The sequence below is a fragment of the Triticum urartu genome, chromosome 7A, assembly GCF_056163025.1.
Source record: "Triticum urartu cultivar PI428250 chromosome 7A, HENAU_Tu73, whole genome shotgun sequence".
Lineage (NCBI taxonomy): Eukaryota > Viridiplantae > Streptophyta > Magnoliopsida > Poales > Poaceae > Triticum > Triticum urartu.
The window spans coordinates 64,023,473-64,033,303 of NC_141879.1; the positions used below are offsets into that span (position 1 = coordinate 64,023,473).

At 50.6% G+C, this 9,831-nt stretch overlaps 1 long non-coding RNA gene across 2 annotated transcripts; it reads left to right on the forward strand.

Annotated features, from left to right (window-relative positions):
* The first annotated feature begins 1,058 nt into the window (after positions 1-1,058).
* Positions 1,059-7,380, forward strand: LOC125526993 (uncharacterized). Of its 2 annotated transcripts, XR_015610539.1 has the most exons (3): positions 1,063-1,525; positions 1,672-1,775; positions 7,172-7,380. It is a non-coding gene; the product is annotated as an uncharacterized LOC125526993 (long non-coding RNA). The 2 variants fall into 2 exon arrangements; XR_007291934.2 differs by lacking the exon at positions 7,172-7,380 and having other exon boundaries at positions 1,059-1,525; positions 1,672-1,927.
* The last annotated feature ends 2,451 nt before the right edge of the window (positions 7,381-9,831 follow it).

Sequence of the window (9,831 nt, forward strand, 5' to 3'; positions counted from 1 at the left end):
CGGTTGTACTTGTAGTTCTAAGCAGGCCCAAGTCCGAAAATAGCAGCCCGTGGTCTAGTCCAGCAATGGTAGAATCAAACCGGCAACCTCCTCCATCGAGGTTCACTACACTGACCAACCCACCACCCAACCTTGTGTGACTACGTACATCTTTCTCATCCTTTTCTTCCATCTACTTTCCTTTTCCCTTTTTTCTTCTTCCTGGTTCAATTAACTTTTTCTGCAAAATCGATGAACTCTTTCTTAAATTTTGATGAATTGTTTTCAAATTCGATGAATTTTTTTTAATTCGATGAACTTTTTTAATAATTCGATGGTTTGTTTTTCAAATTCGATGAACTTTTTCATATTTCCTTTACTTATATGAACCTTTTTTCTTTTTTTAGACAAAGATTTTTTTAAAAAAACTCTTTTTTAGACAAAGCGAAGCAGCAGAAGCGAGCGAACTCCTCTAAAAAAAGGAGCGAGTGAACGACTTTTTTTGAGACAATCCACGAGTCCCGCATCGGTCCGCTGACGCGTCTGGATGTCCATTTTCTCCGTAAACTGGTGACAAACAAAGGGGGTTTCGTGGAAGTTTGGACATCCATCTGGTTAATCAAAAGGCACCACGTACTGTCTTTACTCTTCGCCCGCTCAGAATGGCTAGCATTTGGTGGAAGACCTTGTGCTAATTGCGCTAAATTTCACGGAAAGTAGTGTGGAAGGCGTTTATACATTTGGCGGAAGGTGCTAATTATACTTGATTAGGCGATCATGGCTAGATTAGGTGGTGGTGTTTTCTTAAGGAGGAAGGTTCTTCGTTTAGTAGCTTCATTTGGCTGAAGCGCTTTCCGCCAAATTTCTTATGAGTAGTTTCGTTTGGCAGGACATGGTAGCCTTCATTAGTTGTGTTTAGTAGTTTTATTTACGGAATCAATAACTTCCGAACGTGCCATGTTTTCCATCCTGGTCCTGAATGTGCTTTGCGCCGTAGGATCATTAGCACGAATATTAGAGCAGGGAGATCAGCCATGTCACCCTTTTTTTATTCGGAAAATAAACGCCTCGTCACGAACGCCTCTCGGGTCTTATCCTCTTCCCCCACCGCCCATTCTACATCCCACCCATCTCTCTCCTAGGGGCACACTCAGGAGAGCGACCATGCGGCGGTGACGTCGGAGAGGAGGCAGGTGGCGGCGGAGACCAGGAAAATAGTTCACGGTCTCGCAGCTCCACTAGGACCAACGTCGTGGTGTCGAGCGGCGGAGACGAGCGGGTTGTGCCGTCTCCAAGGGCGGGCAGAGAACTCGACGACGAGGGCGTCGAGCTTGAGCCAGGCGAGCGGAGGCGGCGCTACGTGCGGCGGGCGGTGAACTCGGCGACGAGAGCGTCGAACTTGAGTCAGGCGAGCGGAGGCGGCGCTGCGCGCGGCGGGCGGCGAACTCGGCGACGAGGGCATGTACGCCTCCGGCTTATGCACCAGCAACTGCTTTGAAAGGAGGCGCGGGTCAACGGAGCGCTGGCGGGGGTGGCCAATTCACAGGTACTTTTCTCCCCTGTAATCACCTATGCTGTCAACCCGTAGTGTTAAGAGAAATGGCTCGTTCAGGGCGCTGCGAGTTGCGAGATTGATTGAGGTTTCATTCCAAATGTGTGTAACCGGTGGTGAATCTGTGTGTTGACATGTAGGATCGCGCGGAGAAGGTTGGCGGTGTGAAAGTTTAAGATGATGAGCTCGACGTTGCTATCGTTGGTGGAGGCATGGTGGGCTTGGCTGTTTGCTTGTGTAGTGTGTAAGTATTGATGCCTTCGTGTACTTCTCTTCCTTCGATTAAATTGTTCATGAGGTGAGCTTAGTGTTACGTTTAGGCTGAGAATCGATCCCAGCATTAGTTATAAAAGGAAACTTGGCACCATTGGAATAAAGTTCTCAGAGATTCTTCCATCCATTTTTACTAGTTTAGTATGAAGTACTAGAAGAACGCTCGTGGGTTGCAACGGTGTGACGCCCCCGATTCAATCGTACACTAATCATGCACGCAAACGTGTACGATCAAGATCAGGGACTCACAGGAAGATATCACAACACAACTCTAAAACATAAATAAGTCATACAAGCATCATAACACAAGCCAGGGGCCTCGAGGGCTCGAATACAAGTGCTCGATCATAGACGAGTCAGCGGAAGCAACAATATCTGAGTACAGAGATAAGTTAAACAAGTTTGCCTTAAGGCTAGCACAAACTGCGATACAGACTGAAAGAGGCGCAGGCCTCCTGCCTGGGATCCTCCTAAACTACTCCTGGTCGTCGTCAGCGGCCTGCACGTAGTAGTAGGCACCTCCAGTGTAATAGGAGTTGTCGTCAACGGTGATGTCTGGCTCCTGGGCTCCGGCATCTGGTTGCGACAACCAGGTAGAAGGGAAAGGGGGGGAAGAGGAAGAAAAGCAACCTTGAGTACTCATCCAAAGTACTTGCAAGCAAGGAGCTACACTACATATGTATGGGTATATGTGTAAAGGGCCAGATAGGTGGAATGAACTACAGAATGCCAGAATAAGAGGGGGATAGCTAATCCTGTCGAAGACTACGCTTCTGGCCACCTCCATCTTGCAGCATGTAGGAGAGAGTAGATGGTAAGTTCAACAAGTAGCATCGCATAGCATAATCCTGCCCGGCGATCCCCTCCTCGTCGCCCTGTTAGAGAGTGATCACCGGGTTGTATCTGGCACTTGGAAGGGTGTGTTTTATTAGGTATCCGGTTCTAGTTGTCATAAGGTCAAGGTACAACTCCGGGTCGTCCTTTTACCGAGGACACGGCTATTCGAATAGATAAACTTCCCTGCATGGGTGCACCACATAACCCAACACGCTCGATCTCATTTGGCCGGACACACTTTTCTGGGTCATGCCCGGCCGCGGAAGATCAACACGTCGCAGCCCCACCTAGGCACAACAGAGAGTTCAGCACGCCGGTCTAAATCCTATGCGCGCAGGCGTCTGGGCCCATCGCACATTGCACACCTGCACGTTGCGTACGCGGCCGAAGAGCAGACCTAGCAACCTCCATTTCAAAGAAAGTTACGTTACACGGTCCAACCCGGCGCGCGTCGCTCAGTCGCTGACGTCACAAAGGCTTCGGCTGATACCACGACGTCGAGTGCCCATAACTGTTCCCGCATAGTTGGTTAGTGCGTATAGACCAAATGGCCAGACTTAGATCAAATACCCAGAACTCGTTAAGCGTGTTATTTTGAAGTAACCGCGGACGCCGACCAGGGCCAGGCCCACCTCTCTCCTAGGTAGTCTTAGCCTGCCCTGTCGCTCCGCCACAAAGTAATAGTCGGGGACCGTCGGGAACCCAGGCCCACTGAGGGAGTCCTGGATTAGGGGGTATCCGGACAGCCGGACTATAACCTTTGGCCGGACTGTTGGACTATGAAGATACAAGATTGAAGATTTCGTCCCATGTCCGGATGGGACTCTCCTTGGCGTGGAAGGCAAGCTTGGCAATACGGATATGTAGATCTCCTTCCTTGTAACCAACTCTGTCTAACCCTAGCCCCCTCCGGTGTCTATATAAACCGGAGGGTTTAGTCCGTAGGACAGAATAACAACAATCATACCATAGGCTAGCTTCTAGGGTTTAGCCTCTCTAATCTCCTGGTAGATCAACTCTTGTACTACCCATATCATCAATATTGATCAAGCAGGAGTAGGGTTTTACCTCCATCGAGAGGGCCCGAATCTGGGTAAAAACATCGTGTCTCTTGTCTCCTGTTACCATCCGCCTGGACGCAAAGTTCGGGACCCCCTACCCGAGATCCGCCGGTTTTGACACCGACATTGGTGCTTTCATTGAGAGTTCCTCTGTGTCGTCATCGTTAGGCTTGATGGCTCCTTCGATCATCGTTAGCGATGCAGTCCAGGGTGAGACTTTTCTCCCCGGACAGATTTTTGTATTCGGTGGCTTTACACTGCGGGCCAATTCGCTTGGCCATCTGGAGCAGATTGAAAGTTACGCCCCTGGCCATGAGGTCAGGTTTGGAAGCTTAAACTACACGGCCGACATCCGCAGAGACTTGATCTTCGACGGATTCGAGCCCCGGCCGAGTGCATCACACTGTCACGATGGGAATGATTTAGCTCTGCAGCCGAACAGTGTTCGGGGGACCGCACCTGCAACCGCTCCGACCTTCAATTCGGAGCCAATTGCGCCATCCGTGTGTGGGTGGCTAGACCCCGCCACGGAGGCTGCAGCCTCAACGGTGATCGAGCCGAACACCAGCCTTACCCTTCGCGAGGCCCGTGACTCCAAATTGTCGGACTCTCCTCTGGACTCCGAACCACCCGCGCCCCTGTCAATCGAATCCGATTAGGCGCCGATCATGGAGTTCACCGCCTCGGATATCTTTCAGCACTCGCCCTTCGGCGACATACTAAACTCACTAAGGTCTCTCTCCTTGTCAGAAGAGTCCTGGACGGATTATAACCGGCGGGATGGGGATGCGGATGACGAAGAAATTCGACACCCACCCACCACCACTTAGTAGCCACTGTCGATGATTTGACCGACATGCTCGACTTCGACTCCGAAGACATCGACGGTATGGACGACGATGCAGGAGACGAACAGGAACCACTGCCCATAGGGCACCGGACAGTCACCTCATCCCACGATGTATACATGGTGGACACACCCAAAGGAAATGACGACGAGGAACGGAAGGACGCAGCGAAGGATCGTTCCCTCGAAAAGCAGTCAAAGCGGCGTCGTAAGCGCCGCTCCAAACCCCGCCTCGACAGAAACATCGGTCATACGGACCCAGCGATAGAGCAGGGTGAGCCGGCGGACGACGAACATGGCATTGAACAACCGTCCGACCAGGACAACACGGATAATCAAACCGAACAGCCCGTCTCCGGCGAAGATAACAGTTCGGATGACCTCACGCCGGATAAGCTCATGGAGCAGAAGAACCTCCATAAAAGGCTCGTCGCCGCTGCGCGTAGCCTGAAAAAGCAGAAGCGGAAGCTCAAGACTGCAGAAGATGCACTCAGAACCAGATGGAGCAAAGTACTCAACACCACAGACAAATATGGCAGCAATCGCCACATAACGAGATACCTGAAGCGAAAGCTATTGCCCGAATTTAATGAGGAGGCCTTAGAGCCCCCGCAATCAAAAAAACAAAGCAGCCATCCGGTCGGATAGACGACCTCATGGCCAACATAGAGCGGCAAACGACGCTGCACACAAGCCAGCACGCGATCCACATGAGGAATCGGATCCAAAAGACGGCCCAACCAGATCTATCTACGGGCCAAAGAAGCATGCACTAGCAGGCAATGCAACACAAAGAAAACCCGAACACCAGGTACACCCAAATACAGGGGTGCCACACACCCCCTATGTTTCACCGATGAAGTGCTGGACCATGAATTTCTAGAGGGATTCAAACCCGTAAACATAGAGGCATACGACGGAACTACAGACCCTGGGCTCTGGATTGAGGACTACATCCTCCATATCCACATGGCTCGAGGAGATGATCTCCATGCCATCAAGTACCTACCCCTCAAGCTCAAAGGGCCAGCCAGACACTGGCTTAAAAGCCTCCTAGAAAACACCATTGGAAGTTGGGAAGAGCTCGAGGACGCCTTTTGGGTAAATTTTCAAGGGACTTATGTCCGACCACCAGATGCAGACGATTTAAGTCATATAACTCAACAGCCCGGAGAGTCAGCCCGAAACCTTTGGAACAAATTTCTTACTAAAAAGAACCAAATAGTCGACTGTCCGGACGCCGAAGCCTTAGCAGCTTTCAAACACAGCGTCCGAGACGAATGGCTCGCCAGACACCTCGGCCAAGAAAAGCCAAGAACAATGGCTGCATTAAAAAGCCTCATGACCCGCTTTTGCGCGGGCGAGGACAGCTGGTTGGCACGATGTAGCACCAGCAACCGAAGTACATCTGAAGTTAGGAACGGGAATGGGAAACCACAACGCAGCAAAAACCAGCGCCGGAATAAGGAAAATAGCCTGAAGAGCGCGGCGGTAAATGCCGGGTTCCAAAGCTCTCGGCGGGATCAGCAAAAGCTACCTCTCAAAGACAGCAGGGACGAACTGTCTAGCCTAAACAAAATTCTGGACAAGACAACTCAAATCCACAGCACCCCTGATAAGCCTGCAAATCATACCCATAGAGAATGTTGGGTCTTCAAGCAATCCGGCAAACTCAACGCCGAACACAAGGGGCTGGATACACCAAGTGAAGACGATGACGAACCCCGCAAACAAAGCACTGGGGAACAGAAGACATTCCCACCAGAAGTCAAAATAGTAAACATGTTACATGTGACAAAGGGGAGAAACAAAGTGGCGCCCATAGAGATACGTGCCCTACGGCCTATCACAACGGAGTTTCGCCACTTGTTGTCCAAACCGATCACCTTCAACCATCGGGATTACTCTGCAAGTATCCGGCATGCAGGATGGGCTGCCTTGGTGTTAGACCCAATAATTGACGGATACCATTTTACATGAGTCCTGATGGACGGCGGCAGTAGTTTAAACCTGATATATCAGGACACAGTCCGCAAAATGGGGGTGGATCCAGCAAAAATCAGCCATAGCAATACTTCCTTTAAAGGAGTAACGCCAGGCCCAGAAGCCCATTGCACGGGCTCCCTCCCACTAGAAGTTATGTTCGACTCCCCCGACAACTTCCGTAGAGAAAGGCTAACCTTCCACATCGCTCCGTTTAAAAGTGGTTATCAAGCACTAATGGGACGCGAAGCCTTCGCTCGCTTTAACGCAATACCGCATTATGCGTCTCTCACGCTTAAGATGCCCGGCCCACGACGCATCATTTCATTAAAGGGAAATATTGAGTGCTCCTCGCACGCGGAAGACTGTGCGGCTGCCTTGGCAGCCACACACTAAAACGGCCTCGCCAACCAGAGCATCCAACAGGTCGTTAAGACCACGAACATGGCTAGACGAGTCCGGCATAACCATATAACTGATAAAGGTCTGATGGCTATATACCCCTATATAAGGGGCTCCGCGCATGTAAAGAAGCGACAATAAGGCTCAATTTTACCCATCTGGAATTATACTTTGTTAATTTAATATAACATACATTTTGCACGACTACTTTTTCAACTAAGTTCCTCTCTTTTACAGATGACCATCGTGCTACACCCGTCTAGGATACGGCACAACGGAGAAACAGGCGCAGACGTGCAGCAGGGACCCGTTCCAAGGATTCTTTTTCGATTAAGACCCTGCGTAAACCTTCTTTACTATCTCTTGTTGATACACATCCCTTGGATTCTCAGAATAACCGGAAGGGAGGCTGGCGTCTTGGCATGTAGCCACGTCAGAATATTGCATGTACCTGGACAACAGGGGCTTATTACAAAGGGCGCCGTTCAGCCCGTTTAAAATCACAAAGACCAAATACCTTAGGGAGTGTTCGGCGTCGCGAGTTTGACCTTATATGCATCAGCTCCGAATCATGTCTTTGGTCAAATGTTGGGTTTGCTCGGCTCCTGCGTTTTGCTGCCTTACGTTCCGCTCTATCGGCTAAGGCGGCACCAGGAGAACTACTGCGATTGTGCCTCGGTTCAGCCAGGCGAGCACCTCAGTAGAGAAAGCCGAAAACTGACTGTCATGATATAGCGTGAGACTGGTCAACCACTCGATGACCTAGCGGAATCTTCGGGATTCCTCCGCCTTAACGAAGGGCCGTTTCCCGACCAGGCACACACGCGCCCCAAATTCAGGTGAGCGCGGAGCCACCAGGGGCTATATAGTAGCCCCACTGTCAAACTCCTATGGCTAAGTGAAAGTGATAAAGCATTATAGTCCGATTGCCTAGTTCGCTGCGCTATCACCTTCTTAATGGACCAAGACGTTGGATCAAGTGTGAAAATGCGTCTTCTGCGAACACCCCCGCATTATATGCGTGGGGGCTGAAGCCGACGACTGCCATCTTTCAGGTTATATACATATATACATAAACAGCCGCACAGGAGGTATTATAATTCTTGCAGGCACAAGTATAAAATAGCCTTCATATTTCAGCAAAACATTGTTTTCAATGGGAATACATGTCATTAGAACATAATATTCTTCGAGCACTGCGCCTCTATCGAACGAGCGCCCTCCAGAACTTGTTGAAAGTAGTGCTCGGCAGGTACTCGGCTTTCGTCCGAAGCTTGGGCCGCAATGGTGGTGGCCTCCATCTCTGCCCAGTATGTCTTGACACGGGCAAGGGCCATCCGCGCATCCTCCATGCACGCTGACCTCTTCATCACGTTCATATGCGGCACTGCACCAAGGAACTGTTGCACCAAGCTAAAATAATTGTTCGGCTTTGGCCTTTCCGGCCACAGATGATCCACGACATACCTCATGGCAAGTCCGGACAATCTATTCAGCTCGGCCCATTCGGCCAGCCAATGAGTCAATGGAAGCGAACGCTCTGGATCATTAAATTACGACCAGAACAGCTTTTCCACTTCGCGATCCTTTTGATCTTGGAAGTGTTCGGCCGCATCAGCAGCAATCGCCGCTAAATCCAGATATGCGTCCGTAGAACTCCACATCCAGTCCAAAGGAGCATATTTAGGATCTCCGAACTTCATCCGCAGCATAAAGGGCTTCCCAACCGCGATATCTCTGGCCTGACGCAGCTCCTCCTTCAACGCTCTCATTGCAGAGCGAGTATCCTTGACCGCTATCGTGGACTTCTCTAGGTCCGACCTCTTCGCTTGATCTTCCTTTTCAAGAAGCTTGTAACGGTCAGTACCACTCTTCAATTCCATAGCCATCTTGGCTATTTTCTCCTTGCTTTGGCAGTGAGCAGCCTGTTCGGCTTTCAGCTCCTCAATTGCCTTTAGGGAAGCCGCATCACTTCTCTTGGCTTGTTCTTTGGCTCGGGCAAGTTCCGCCCGAAGGTTCTCCACGGCCGTAGCTCCATCTGCATTTAAAACATATGTTATACATACTGGCATCATGCTCCTCTTATCATGTGTCACTGGAGAAAGTACACACCTTGTGCCTCGTCAAGCCGCTTGTTGACAAGTACGATGTTGGCATCTGCCATGTCGAGCTGCCGCTTTAACTCGGCAAATTAATCAGTCCGGCTGGCCACCGGACACTTCGCCACCTGCTTATTAAGGCGGCAAAATTATACCTGGGACTATGATCCTCTGCGTGTCGTCTTTGACAGCACCCAGAGTCTCAGGGGCTACTATCTACACAGGGCGCATCTTAAAGTATGCGGTATTGCCAAAAAGGTACATCATTTCACGTACCTCAAAACCTGTCAGTAGAGTCATGACAGCTTCGTGCAACCCGCTCTCCGCGGACGAAATTCTTTCAATTACCGTACTCATCAACGTACGGTGCTCTTTTGAGATAGACGCTCGCCCTAGCAGATCTCTCTGTACCTCCAACCGCGCAACAGACGGTGCCGGACTCATTCGGTTGCTTTTTCCAACAACCGGATATTGAGGGCTTCGGGCGGCCACATGACCACCTTCTGGCCTTGCCGGATCAAGAGAAAACCTCCGCGATGACACCTCGGGGTCACCCGCCTCATGAGGCGGTATGGCAGGGGGAGGCGTTCCGCTCTCCATCATCTCTGGAAGAAGATCTCCCGAAGACGAGCTCTGCTGAGAAGGGCTAAGATCCGAACTGCAAGATAAATGCTTCGGTTATTTTTTCGGGAGTAAGACAAGGGTTTCTCTCATTATTAAACACCCTTTTACTTATAGCTCGGTGGAGGGCTGACCCCCTTGAGGGCATAGTACGGCCAGGGTATTCCCTAGTACAGG